Here is a 14,920-nt window from a genome sequence, read left to right as displayed (position 1 = left end):
CTTGCTTCTCTCAGGTCTTCCACTCAGCCATCTCTCTCCTCTTCAATCTGTTCAAAACTCTGCCGCACAACTAATATTTCGCCAAAGTCATTATGCCTACTACTACTACTATTTAGCATTTCTATAGCACTACAAGGCGTACACAGCGCTGCACAAACATAGAGGAAAGACAGTCCCTGCTCAAAGAGCTTACAATCTAATAGACAAAAAATAAAGTAATCAAATCAAATCAATTAATGTGTACAGGAAGGAGGAGAGGAGGGTAGGTGGAGGCGAGTGGTTACAAGTGGTTACGAGTCAAAAGCAATGTTAAAGAGGTTGGCTTTCAGTCTAGATTTAAAGGTGGCCAAGGATGGGGCAAGACGTAGGGGCTCAGGAAGTTTATTCCAGGCGTAGGGTGCAGCGAGACAGAGGGCGCGAAGTCTGGAGTTGGTAGTAGCGGAGAAGGGAACAGATAAGAAGGATTTATCCATGGAGCGGAGTGCACGGGAAGGGGTGTAGGGAAGGACGAGTGTGGAGAAATACTGGGGAGCAGCAGAGTGAGTACATTTATAGGTTAGTAGAAGAAGTTTGAACAGGATGCGAAAACGGATAGGGAGCCAGTGAAGCGACTTGAGGAGAGGGGTAGTATGAGTAAAGCGACCCTGGCGGAAGACGAGACGGGCAGCAGAGTTTTGAACCGACTGGAGAGGGGAGAGGTGACTAAGTGGGAGGCCAGCAAGAAGCAGATTGCAGTAGTCTAAACGAGAGGTGACAAGGGTGTGGATGAGGGTTTTGGTAGAGTGCTCGGAAAGAAAGGGGCAGATTTTACGGATGTTGTAAAGAAAGAAACGGCAGGTCTTGGCGATCTGCTGGATATGAGCAGAGAAGGAGAGAGAAGAGTCAAAGATGACCCCAAGGTTTTGAGCTGAGGAGACAGGGAGAATGAGAGAGCCATCAACAGAAATAGAAAACAGGGGAAGCGGGGAGGTGGGTTTGGGGGGAAAATGAGAAGCTCGGTTTTGGTCATGTTTAATTTCAGGTGGCGTTGAGACATCCAGACAGCAATATCAGACAAGCACGCTGAAACTTTGGTTTGGATGCAAGGTGAGATATCAGGGGTAGAAAGGTAGATTTGGGAGTCATCAGCATAGAGATGGTAGGAAAAGCCATGGGATGAGATTAATGAACCAAGGGAAGAAGTGTAGATAGAAAAGAGGAGGGGACCAAGAACAGAACCCTGAGGTACGCCGACAGGCAGAGGGATAGAAGTAGAAGAGGATCCACCAGAGTGAACACTGAAGGTGCGGAGGGAGAGGTACCATACCAGCCCTCTCCTGAAATCACTTCACTGGCTCCCTATCCATTTCCGTATACAATTCAAGCTCCTCTTGTTGACCTATAAGTGCATTCACTCTGCAGCCCCTCACTACCTCTCCACCCTCATCTCTCCCTACACTTCTTCCATAAAACTCCATTCACTGGGCAAATCTCTCCTGATTGCACCCTTCTCCTCCATTGCTAACTCCAGACTCCGCTCCTTCTATCTCGCTGCACCTTATGCCTGGAATAGCCTTCCTGAGCCATTACGTCTGGCTCCATCCCTGGCTGCCTTCAAATCTGGGCTAAAGGCCTACCTGTTTGATGCTGCTTTCGACTCCTAACTTGTAATTTTTATCTTATCCTTATGTGTCCTTCTGTCTGTCCTTCCCTTATCCTTTTTGGTCCTGTTTGTCCTGATTTAGATTGTAAGCTCTTTTGAGCAGGGACTGTCTTTCTTCTTCACGTTCAATTGTAAAGCGCTGCGTACGACTGGTAGCGCTATAGAAGTGATTTATAGTAGTAATTAAGGGGCTCATTTTCAAAACAAAAACATCCAAAAAATGTCATTTAAGGTGACAGAAGGACGTTTTTCACTCAAAAATGTCCAAGTTGCAATTCTGACACCTCAGTGTGTTGCTCCACAGTTCATCCATATTGCAAGGGGGCATGTTTTGGGTGGGACATGAGCGACACCAAAAGAGAGACATTTTTCTGCAATATTGGAACAAAATGAAAATGTCTAGGGCCAAAATTAAGACTTTGGCTAGACCTGTTTCAGTCAAGACTAAGTGACCACAAGGTGCCTTAAATGGCCACTGAAGCAATAAAGGCATAAACCCTCCTTATTCCCCAATGGTCACTGACTCTGTCCCATCCCCCAAAGCTGTGAATAAAATAGTACACACCAGCTTCTACTGATAGCTTGAGATGTTATGGCCAGTCCTATTAGAGCAGCAAGGAGTTCCCTGGAATAGCCTAGTGGTTGGTGCAATGGACTGTAGAGAGGGGGACCCAGGCCCATATCCCACTCTAACTGGTAAACTTGTGGAGGAAAGTGTGAACCCTCCAAAACCCAACAAAAAACCTACTGTACCTATATATAGGACTATTGTAGTTGAGTACAATAGGTTTTTGGTGGGTTTTGGAGAGCTCACCCTTCAAGAGGGCCATGCTGAGATGTGTACCCAAGTTTTATTGCTCCGGGAACTGACAAGATAGGAAACAAACCAACTATTATAAAAATAAAGGCTATTTATTTACAAGCAAGTGAAACTAACAATAGATAAGAACATGATTAACTAAGAATTATATGTAACTAGTAAAAAATGCCCGTTTCTGACACAAATGAAACGGGTGCTAGCAGGGTTTTCCTCGGAGTGTGTATGTTTGAGTGAGAGTGTGTGTGAGAGTGACTGTGTGAGAGAGAGAGAGTGAGACTGGGTGCGAGTGTGTCTGTGAGAGAGAGAGTGTGTGTGTGAGAATGAGAGTGTGTGCGAGTGCGTAACCCCCCTCTCTGGTCTCAGCAGTGGCGTTCCTGGGGGGGTTGACACCTGGGACGGATCGCCGATGCGCCCCGCCCCCCCCCCCCGCTGCAGCACGACCCCCCCAACACCCCCCCACCCCGGCGAAAGAACCCCCCCGTGGTGCACGCCACTGGCAGGGTGCAGCGCGCCGGTCAGCTTCCTTTGTTTCCATGATCCCTCTGCCCCGGAACAGGAAGTAACCTGTTCCGGGGCAGAGGGAGCATAGAAACGAAGGAAGCTGACCAGCGTGCACCTGGGGCGGACCGCCCCCCCCTTGGTATGCCAGTGGGTCTTAGGACAACTCCTCCTTCTCCCCTCCCTCCCCCTCCCTCTCTGGTCTCAGGACCCCCTCCCCTCCTCCCTCTCCCCTCCCCCTCTCCATCTGATCTCAAGACCCCCCTCTCTGGTCTCAGGATCCTCTCCAGCCCCCTACCCTCCCCCTCTCTTTCTGGTCTCAGTGTAGGGGGGGGGCAGCTTGACTGTTTTGCTGAAACTGGATTCAGTTTATACTAGAGTTAGATTTTGCTGTAAAGGACAATCTATTGTGCTTAGCTAAAAGAAGCTGTAACTTGTAACATGGCAGCCATTAACTTTGCTTTTTTTGTGAAATACATTTTCTCTCCGTCTGTGCCTTTTCTGAAATGTAAGGCTTGCAAGCTGACAGTAGCTCAGAGGAAGCAGCTGTAACCAGATAGCAGAAACCAGCTGGAACTTGTGCTGCTTATCAGTATATTGCCTTATATGGTATATGCAATGCCAAATAACTGTGAATAGACTAGAGACCAGTGTTGGAAATAGAGGGTTGTGTGCAAAGCCAAGATAAGTTTCGTTTCCTGGGTTTTGTGTAAGATCCTCTGTCTGTAACTGCGCATGACTACTGATAAGAGTGTATAAGAACGAGTGTCAGGTGACGCTCAGGGCACAGTATCCTGAGTCTGAACTTAGTACTGTGTCAGCTAGCTAATAAAAGCTGTCATGCCTCTGGAACCATTTGCCTCTTGTCTCCTGTTACATTTCTGGCGACCGCAGCAGGACGACAAAAGGGAAACGGATTATATTCTTTCCCCTCCCCCACTGCACGGTTGTGCCTGAGGAGGTCAGCCCCCCCGAATGGGTGGTGAGTGGCCACCACTGAGTTCAGTGTCCACCCGGACGGAGGACTGACCGACACTAGCTGGCTGGCAGTGGGGCTGTGAGGTTCTGGCAAGACACCTTTCCTGATCTCCGGAGGAGAGCGCGACGGCAGGCCACGCCCGAAGACAGCGGACAGGCGAGTATACTCTGGGTAGTAGACCGACCCAGTAAGGGTTGGAGAGGGGCTTGATCAACCCCTTAGTCAGTGTCAGTAGGGACTAGGTCCTGAAACCCACTAGGCTCCGGGAGGGAAACCGGGAGGACAGGTTTCCCGTTGTGTGAAAGAGTGTGACGGGCACATTCTTTCTATTTCTGAACTAAATGTAGACTCTCAGGCTTCTCTGAACTGCAGATTCCATGACCTTGTGTACACGAGCTGCATGAGCTGTAGAATGGAATGTGTTTAGATAACGTGCTTGAGAACCAGATAAACTGTTCAGCAGCTGAGGAGTGCAGGTTTTTTTTTTTTGTTGTCTCAGGCTGCTATAGAGTAAAAGCAGTCCGGGGTTTGGGACCCACTCATAAGACCACAGCCGGTGGTGTGAGTGGGCTCGAGGAAATAATTACTCCGGGTGCACGTTAACAGAGTGATATGACCCTTTTGATGGGAACTTAACCGTTGCATCATGCTAGAAGTTATTATAAGATACTAGGAAAAAATGCCCGTTTCTGAGTGCAATGAAACGGACGCTAGCAAGGGGCCCCCTCCCTCCGTCCCTCGGAGCTACTTGTGTTACTTGTTCGGGGTTCATGTTCGCCTCGCATTTCGGCCCTCGAGTGTTATAGCTCCGCCCTCGACGTCATGACGTTTTGACGCGTTGCCTTTTACATAGAGAGATAAGATTTTGTTTCTCTGGAACAGGAGAACTATGTATTCTACAGCAGACGGTGCAAGCTTTGTATATGCAGCACCAGGATTTCGTTGCTGGGGATAATGTTGTTTATCTTTCTTGAATCTGGTTGTTAAAAAGGGTATGACAATTCATGCTTTTCTTTAAGTCTTATGGGTATAGTATTACGGAGGTTAAATATAAAGCCTCCCTTCAGGAATGCAGCCTTGATTTTCCTCCAGCTGTTTTTGTCACGCTATGATAACTTTCAACTTTGTGATTTACTGAAAGGTGCATGATGGCATTTTCTGAGGTTTATAAGAAAAAAAAAAAAAAAAGAAATAAATAGGAATTATTTAGCTGAGTTTTGGGATTGTGTAGTTATTACAAATTTTATATACCTTGTATACCAGGATTTTGTGCTATCCCAGTGCCCTTCTAGGCAACTGCCTGGGTTGCCTCACTTTGTTTCTCTTTTATTACATTAGATTTAACATTTGTATTCTTATAGCTCCATGCTGCACTTGGGTTCAAAGCACGTTGCATCTGTTGTAATTTACTGTGAGGTTTATGGTATCGTGTTCATTTACTGACCATAGTCCCTAAAGAATGTAAAGAAAACCACAGAAGGTATCCCACACCCCAAAAGCTAAAACATTGGATTTTAAAACTCAGATTTGTAACTTATGTCAAAGTTACCGAGAGAGCTTGTTTCCTCCCCGCTTCTGCACAGATACATTCAGTTTAAACGAACCCTGCATTCGGGAAGAAAAAAAAAAAAAAAAAGGGGTCCAGTTTGTGCTTTTCTTCAGGGACATATCATCTGCCTGTAGCCATGATTCATTTGCCTTTTATGCAAACCTTATGAGTCTCGTAGGCAGTGCAAATCACAGCTGCTTAATTGTATTGCACTAAATTTGTTTTTCTCCACTGCAGAGGAGGGATGCAAATTCCTAAGTTATTCATGAGACTTGCAGACTATTTCTTGCCTATTCTTTGTACCTACCTCAGTAGGATTTGTACAATAAATGTTTGTCTAGTGAAATATCCCACGTGTATGTTCTGTACCCCAGGTAATTGAGATTTCAGAGAGATAAGTTTTAGGTTTCATGTGGATTTTCCTTGTTTCAGTGTTCAGTTGTTCGCTTATGATGTCACTCTTCTTTCTTTATTGATGACTTGCTCCCTCTGCTGATCTTTGTGTGTATTACATGCACAAGTTGCTTTGGGAAAGAAAAAAAAAAACAAACAAACAAAAAAAACCCAACTTTAATTTGTGTTCTCCAGGACCTCTTTCTCAAATTGAGTTATCCAACAAACAACTGTGTGGCGACAAGTGAACATGTAGAGAGACAGTCCCTGCCCAAAGGAGCTTGCGGTCTAAACCAGGGCAGACAGACAAGACTCACAATTACAGACTTTTGTTTTAATAATGTGATTTATGCAAGGAACCGTTTGTCTACTAAACTACTTAATGTGTTTAATTCATCATGCTTGTGATAAATATATATCTGTGTTACTTTACCTTGGGCAATTGGGACTCCAGAGATATTGCCCCCTCCAGGGTAAAGGAATTTAGCTGAATGCTCAGATTAAGAAGTTGTTAATGTACCTTGAATGAGAATGCTTTGTGCTGCTATAGAACATTTCTAGGCACCTGCCTACTTTGCTGACATCATTCTTGTTCTAACTTTTCTCCATAAATCATATGTCTCATGATTTTAGCTGGACGCTTAAACCTGGTTGTCCAGAGAGGTGAGGTCTACCATGATAAAGATCTAAATGTAAGTTTTAAATCATAGGGAATCACATTGTGAAGAAGATGGAAGCAAGTTCCCAGTCATTGAAAGGTTACTGAGATGTTTGAAGCTTGAAAAAGTTATACTGCCAATGTGCAAGTTGTGTGAATAACCACATGGCAGGAGTACATGATTATGTGCTACGAAAGTACACTTGTAAGTTAGATAGAAGGTTTGTGGAAGTGGATATATGTGGAAGTGTTTGAACAGGACTATACTCTTTGGGGATAGGCCAGAATAGCAATTCATTTTATTCTGTATTACCTATCAAAAGAAGCATGAAATTTGAGTATAGAATTAAGCTAATGGCATTTTGTTAAGGGTTTGACCAGATATTGAGTTAATTATTATCATTTATGCCCTGAGGCCTACATAGAGGCCCTGTTCTGATTAATTGATTTATCATTTGGAGTCCTCTTTCTTGTTTTTCAGGTTCATCAAATTGTCCTCTCACCTTAGTTGGCAGGCAGGACATGACATCATTTGAACTGTGATCACTGATGTCACCAGTCTGTGTTAAGGCCTGCTGTCTACCATTCCTGAAACAGACCTGGCCACCGCATTCTCCTCTGTTCTCAGGGTTGTTGCCTATTACTGCAATGAACTTTTTAGAATACGGTCTGTGATCTGATCATGGTTAGTTTCAGAAGTTGGAGGGGAAGGCCAATGCTGGGCAGGCTTCTAAGGTCTGTTTTGTGATCGTGGCTGAATAGATTTGGATGGGATAGAGTGGAGCTGTTTAGGGGCTTCAACGTTAACTTCAGAAATTTTTAGAACAAGGACAGTGCTGGGCAGACTTCTACGGTCTATTCCCTGAAAATGGCAACGATAAATAAAGACCGGGTATACATATGAAGTATTACATACCATATGTAATGAGTTTATCTTGTTGGACAGACTGGATGGACCGTACAGGTCTTTATCTGCTATCATCTACTATGTTACTGTATACAGGCACAACAAAAACTTACTGTTGTTACTGAAAGGAGGCTGAGCACATGAGATGCTCAGATGCTTCAAATGTTTCATTAGCAACCGGAGGCTATTCCTGGTGACATGCTCAGCTCACAGTTCAGAACTGTTGCACTGCAGAAAAGTTCTCAGTTTATTGGGTGAAGCAGGTTTCTACAAAGTAGTTGCACCATGTCCACCATACAATATAAAGACCAGCTTACTGGAATTCATTTTCTATCTAATGACCTATCACGTCTGGGATGACAGTGCAAACAGAATTAAATGAGTACTGTGTGCCTTCTAATGATGATTCTTTCTATTAGGGCATGCTCTGCTATTTAAATGTTTGGCTGTAAAAGGGACAGAAAAGCTTGAATAATTATCTTACTTTCCCCATTGTCCCTCCTACTTGAGGGTTTATTGTCTCCCTTTAAGGAAAGGCATGAAGCAGCCTCTGCCTAGAGTGTCCTTTTTCACTGACAGTGGGAAAAGAGCTCCCTCTAGTGGGCATTTATACTGCAAACTGAATAAAAATAAATTCATCCTGCTGTTTGTTCTAAGCATACAAAAGCCATGCTTCAGAGTACTTTGAACAGGACAGCTCTCCTTGCAAGTGAGTAGACTGGAAATTGACAGCTCTCTCTTTATCACTGCCTAGGGTTCATGCAATGGAAGAGAGAGAAGATCAGATAGACAGACTAGATTTTGTTCAAAATCAATTGGCTTTGTTAACAGAAGATATAAAGAAAAGAATTAAAGAGGTTTCAGAAGAAGTAGCATCAAAGGTTTCTAGTGCTATGACTGATGAAATTTGTCGGCTTTCTGTATTGGTTGATGAATTTACTTCAGATTTTCACCCAGCTTCTGAAGTACTAAAAGTTTATAAAAATGAACTGAATGTGCACATAGAGGAAGGCATGGGAAGAAACTTGGCTGATCGCTGTAACAATGCAGTCAATGCATCCATGCAGCAAGCACAGGAGGAAATGATTGGAAATCTGAAGCCTTTGCTGCCCTCTGGTGTTCAGTGTAACCTTTATATCCCAAAACATTGCACCAATGCTGGACAGAGATTCTGGTTGAACTCATTTTTTAGATAAACTGCTAAACTCTAGGCCAGCAGTTAAACTGGTGGTCCATATAGGAATATTGCTATACATTCTCAATTGTAATGATTTCTTTTTGCTTACTTGGTATAGGCATCATCAGTAACGCCTCTGAAGCCAATGATTGTTTCCTGTATGATTTTGTTACAAGACATATTTCTATGGTATCGCATGTATTGTCTCATGTTGCAAACACAAGATCCTAAAGTTCATCCAGTCCCACACACAGTATACCCTATGCAGCTCGACATAGCAACCCGCCAGAGATCTGATGATGTGCCAGATCGAATTTGGACCAGTTGTCCAGTACGTGGGTGACCTGTTGATTGTGTAGTGTTCGCCTGAGGGTTCTTGACAGCGGCTTGCAAATGCCACTGAAATCTGTCACCTGCTTGAAGCTGTGTGGAAGCCACGAAAAGTCGCTGTGATGCACTGTAGGGCCTACACAGGGAAGACAGATTCCATGGCCCGGGGCAACCGGCGTGCGGACGAGGCAGCCAAGAAAGCCTGTCAAGAACCCTACCCTCCTGAACCTACTCCTCATCCATCTCCCTGAGGAAACCCCCGCATTTGCAGAAACTCCCCCAACAGGGAGTCTTGAAATCTACCAGAAGCCAGGAACCCCCGAGTACCGACCAGTTCAGGACTTGAGGAAAGTCAATAATCAGGTTGTGGGTATCGTTGCTCTTGTACCTAATCCCTACTCCATTTAGCCCAAGTGCCAGCCCAAACCACGTGGTACAGTACGAGTACGGGCCTGTCGTCCAGTATATAGACGACCTGTTGGTGGCCCGGGAAATGTACACGGACTGTGCAGAAGCTACCCTTTACCTCTTGAAAACCCTGGAAGCCCTAGGGTACCGAGCCCGCCGAAAGAAGGCACAGATATGCGACATCGAAGTCGCATACCCAGGATTTCGCCTCCGAGAAGGAAACCGAAGGCTCGGTACACCCCATACCCAAGCTATCCGCAACCAACCCATTCCTGCAAATAAGAAAGAACTGTGTGCGCTACTGGGGGCAGCCGGATACTGCCGGATCTGGATCATTAATTTCGCTGTTTTGCCCCAAGACCTGTATACCAAACTGAAAGGGCCTGAACCCGAGGCCCAACCCTTCCAGTGGGAAAAACACGAATTGAGGGCCCTAGCGGGTTTAAAAACAGCCCTTGTATCCCCCCAGTACTTGGACTCCCAGATGTAACGAAGCCTTACCTTCTTGCGGAAGAAGGCGGGGTCTGTGGGAAGTGGAATACTTCCAAATGTTGCCTGACCATTAATGATACTGCAGCTGCGGTACTAAATATAGCTAATGACATTAGAAAGCTTGCACATGTTCCCGTCCAGAGATGGACATCTATGCTTGGTGGGATTCTCTCTTTGGGGGCACGTGGTGGAATAAATTAATATTTTTCGGTGTCTATCTGTTTGGGGGCCTTGTATTCTTACCCTGTTTACTTCCATGTGTTTTATCTTTTGCTCGCAGGGCTATGGCACGTACTGCTGACCAGCGTGCTCTGCAAATTATGTGTCTCCAGATGTACTCTTCCCTGCTGTCAGTAGATGTGGATCCTGATTCCTCTGAGGATGACCCCTAACTTCAGCAACATTCCACCATACCTCCACTCTCCCCTACTAACCTAACCTCTTTTGTATTTTTCCAGATATTGTGCACCACTTGCCCTCTGGGCCATCTACACCTTTCCTGGCAAAGACCGGTACAAAGGGGGGAGCGTCCAATAGGGACCTTTCGTCTCAACCCCGGTGAAGAACTCAACGGCCACGAAAGGAACCTTAGGGCCATCACTTCTTGAACTTCTCTACATTTACACCACCTCTGTTGTTGTGATACTTTTCACTTGGACAATTGATAAAGTATCAAAGGGGGGATTGTAGGGGGGGGGGCAGCTTGACTGTTTTGCTGAAACTGGAGTCAGTTTATACTAGAGTTAGATTTTGCTGTAAAGGACAATCTATTGTGCTTAGCTAAAAGAAGCTGTAACTTGTAACATGGCAGCCATTAACTTTGCTTTTTTTGTGAAATACATTTTCTCTCCGTCTGTGCCTTTTCTGAAATGTAAGGCTTGCAAGCTGACAGTAGCTCAGAGGAAGCAGCTGTCACCAGATAGCAGAAACCAGCTGGAACTTGTGCTGCTTATCAGTATATTGCCTTATATGGTATATGCAATGCCAAATAACTGTGAATAGACTAGAGACCAGTGTTGGAAATAGAGGGTTGTGTGCAAAGCCAAAGATAAGTTTTGTTTCCTGGGTTTTGTGTAAGATCCTCTGTCTGTAACTGCGCATGACTACTGATAAGAGTGTATAAGAATGAGTGTCAGGTGACGCTCGGGGCACAGTATCCTGAGTCTGAATTTAGTACTGTGTCAGCTAGCTAATAAAAGCTGTCATGCCTCTGGAACCATTTGCCTCTTGTCTCCTGTTACATTTCTCTCCTGTTACATCAGGACCCCCTATGCTCAAACAATAGAATAATCCATTTGTTTATCTAAAAGGTAAAGTTCTACAAAACAGATGAAGATGTGATTCCATGTGCCCCAATATAAGAGGGTTTAATTCTACTTCCATTTAATTTCAATATATTCTATCATCGTTATAACACCAGGCTTCCCAGGGCAGATTACAACAACAGTTAAGATGAACCCATCAGGAAACAGGATATTCTCATTGAAATTTGGCCATCTGTATTGTATACAGTGTATTTATTTAGTTTTTAGTGTAGAAAAATGAGCACAAAATACAAGTTTAAAATTGCTGTTTCTACCAGCTATAATAATTTTTAAAGCTGTTTTAGTGTTATTCAATTGTGAGCTACAGATGGGAAGCTTTCAAATAAATTAAAAAGCTGTCCAGTAAGAAACAAAAAACAAAACCCTTTTGTCCTCCTCCTTTTAAGGCACCAGTTCAAACAGCTTTAGACTTGTTTCAGATGGAACAATTTAAAAACGACAATGTGGAGCAGTTGCTTGCTTTGTTTTGAGTGAATGGGGATGACGGCTGCGCTGGGAAGGGGAAACTTAAACTGTCCTAATTGGCTTCCTTGCTTACAATGGACTAGATAGGCTCACTTCCACTCCTGTTTATTTAACCTCCTTGTTCTACACAGATGCACTTTAAGGAGGTAGGAAATCCCAGAAACACCTCACCCAAGAAGCGTGCATGACCCATTTTGTGACCTGAAGTTAGTAGGCAGAGCTTATCATCCTATCAAGTATGTTCTTTTGGGTGTACCAAGATGAAGTGGCTTCAGCCTTTTTACATCATGCCGTCTCCTTGGCCACACCAGGGGGAGGAGCTCTGAACATGCTCTCTGCCTGTTCTTTCTTTGTGTAGTGTCTGCAAGAACTGCAAAACCGGAAAAAAGACTGAGAACAAAAGCAAAAGCTTTCTGTCTCTGGCTTCTGGAATCCCTGCAAGACCCAGTCTCAGATCTGCAGAGGGAATTTATCTGAGTCCTGGAATCAGCTCAACCTCCTCCTGTTTTATTCATCTGTCCAGGAAAAGGGAAATCTCCAGCTTGAATCTATTCCAGCAGCAGCTGCAGAATTCAGAGGGGAAACAGCAGGAAAATGTCTGCCCTGGTTTCTGATCAGGTAAGAAACTATTCTCTCTCCTCTTGCACACAGGGTTCCAGCACTAACAGGAAAATATTTCTGTACAGTTTTTCCTGCTTTCTCTTCTCTCTCCTTATTTGTCCATGTCGAGTGAAGCAGTAGGTCTAGTTTATGTTTATTAAAACAATATACTGTAAAGGTAAACAAAAGATTAAAGCTGTTTACAGCCAGCCCCAGGGTCCTTCCCTCTGTTGCCATATGGGAAGGAGGCAGCAGGGGGAAAGCTTCAGGCCAGCTGGAGAGAGCAAGACTGCTGACCCTACCTGTCAATGCTGCAAATCTGTAGGCCTTTGAGGAGGGGGACAGTGGGAGGTAGGGAGGCATGTGGGACCCCTAGGGGGGAACAGGGTGGGGGCCAGAGGCTGCACATAAATGGAAGACAGAGGGGAAGATTCTGCATATGGATGGAAGTGAAGTGGGGGATCCACATGAAGGAAAAGAAAGAGGAGAGGGGGGAAATGCACATGTAAGAGAAAGGGAGTGGGAAAGCAAATGAAAGGAAAGGAAGGGATGGGAGAGGAGACTATTCCGCACATGGATAGAAGGAAAATGTGTGTGTGAGTGTAGAAGAGAAGGCAGAGGGGAAAATGCACATGAATGTGGCAAGTGGTAAAAAAACGGATACAGCTGGATCCTCGGGATCTTCCCGGATTCCATCAGAAAACTTTTAAAACTTCTTTTTTTTTTGGCAGTTGTTTAGATACTGACATTTTACATCTATTCGCCAAATTTTTTTTTGTTTTCTCTGTTGATTGCATTTAGCGCTACAGATTATTGATTATTCTCCCTGACCCTCCCATTTGCGCACAATCTCGTCCACCTTAAAAGGGGCGAGCCCCCGTACTACCATAAATTTGACTGGTTCCTCTCCAGAGGACGGTAACGTCACGTCATAGGGGGCGTGACTTAGCAGGATCTGTTTTCTCGGGGGTTGGATTAAAAAAGGGGCGAGCCCACCTGCTGCCGTGAATTTTACTGGTTCCTCTCCGCAGGAAGGTAACGTCACGTCACAGGGGGCGGGACTTAGCAGGATCTGTTTTTCTCGGAGGTTGAATAAAGCCAGTAGGCGGAGCTTGCCTGGACTAGACTGAGCATGCTGCCGTTTTAGTTCACCAAAACAATAGCAATTGACAACACTAGCAAAAGATTATTAGAAATAACGGACTGGTTATGCGCAGTGCTGTAGCGAGGGCGGCTGACACCCAGGACGGGTCGCTGCTGCGCACCCCACCCCAGATGCAGCACGGTGCACCCTCCCCCCCTCGTCATGCACCATCCCTCCTCCGGAGCTTACTACCATAGGAAAGCGGGGGGCGGGCGGCAGGGCCGATCCGTCCCGAGTGCACGTCGCTGGGAGTTGCGTTGGTTCCGCTGGTTCCCTGCTCTCTCTGCCCCGGGGCAGAGGGAGCAGGGAACCAGCGGAGCCGACACCCCCCCCCCCCCCCCCCGAGCGGCGTGCACCCGAGGCGGACTGCCCCACCGCCCCCCCTTCCTACACCACTGGTTATGCGTGGTCCATCTGTATATTCTAAACCTAATCCAGTTGAATACAGATGACCAAATTTCATAGAGCTCCTGTTTCCTGATTGGTTCATCTTAATTGTTGTTGGAATCTGCCTTGGGAAGCCTGGTGTTATAAAGATGGAATAAAAAAACTCCTTTAATTGGGGCACATGGAATTACATGTTCATCTCACCTGTCATGTAGACGTTGACATTTTAGATATACAAATGGATTATTGTATTTTTAGGCATATTTCAGCGGAGATTAAATAAAACAGTACAGGGGTCTTCCTATGTAGACCAATAAAGCCAGTAGGCGGAGCTTGCCTGGACTAGACTGAGCATGCCGCCGTTTTAGTTCACCAAAACAATAGCAATTGACAACACTAGCAAAAGATTATTAGAAATAACGGACTGGTTATGCACAGTGCCATAGCGAGGGCAGCTGACACCCGGGACGGGTCGCCGCTGCGCCCCCCCCCCCCCCCCCCCCCGGGTGCAGCATGGTGCACCTTCCCCCCTCGGCATCACCCCCCCCCCCCCCTCCGGAGCGCATTCTTACTACCATGGGAAAGGGGGGGGGGCGGGCAGCAGGGCCGATCTGCCCCGAGTGCACGTCGCTGGAAGTTGCATCGGCTCCGTTGGTTCCCTGCTCTCTCTGCCCCGTAACAGGAAGTAACCTGTTCCGGGTCAGAGGGAGCAGGGAACCAGCGGAGCTGACACCCCCCCCCCCCCGAGCGGCGTGCACCCGGGGCGGACCGCCCCACTCCCCCCCCCCCCCCCTCCTACGCCACTGGTTATGCGTGGTCCATCTGTATAGTCTAAACCTAATCCAGTTGGATACAGATGACCAAATTTCATAGAGCTCCTGTTTCCTGATTGGAATCTGCCTTGGGAAGCCTGGTGTTATAAAAATGGAATAAAAAAACTCTCCTTTAATTGGGGCACATGGAATCACGTCTTCATCTCGTCTGTCATGTACACGTTGACATTTTAGATATACAAATGGATTATTCTATATTTAGGCATATTTCAGGGACAAGTGGTTTTATAACTCAAAAGAAAAATCAATATTTTATTTCATTCAGATCTCTTTTGCTTAAACATAACTAAATGAGCTAGAAGCCCCTAATGCA

Source organism: Microcaecilia unicolor, chromosome 3, assembly GCF_901765095.1.
Source record: "Microcaecilia unicolor chromosome 3, aMicUni1.1, whole genome shotgun sequence".
NCBI lineage: Eukaryota > Metazoa > Chordata > Amphibia > Gymnophiona > Siphonopidae > Microcaecilia > Microcaecilia unicolor.
This window is presented reverse-complemented; position numbering follows the sequence as displayed.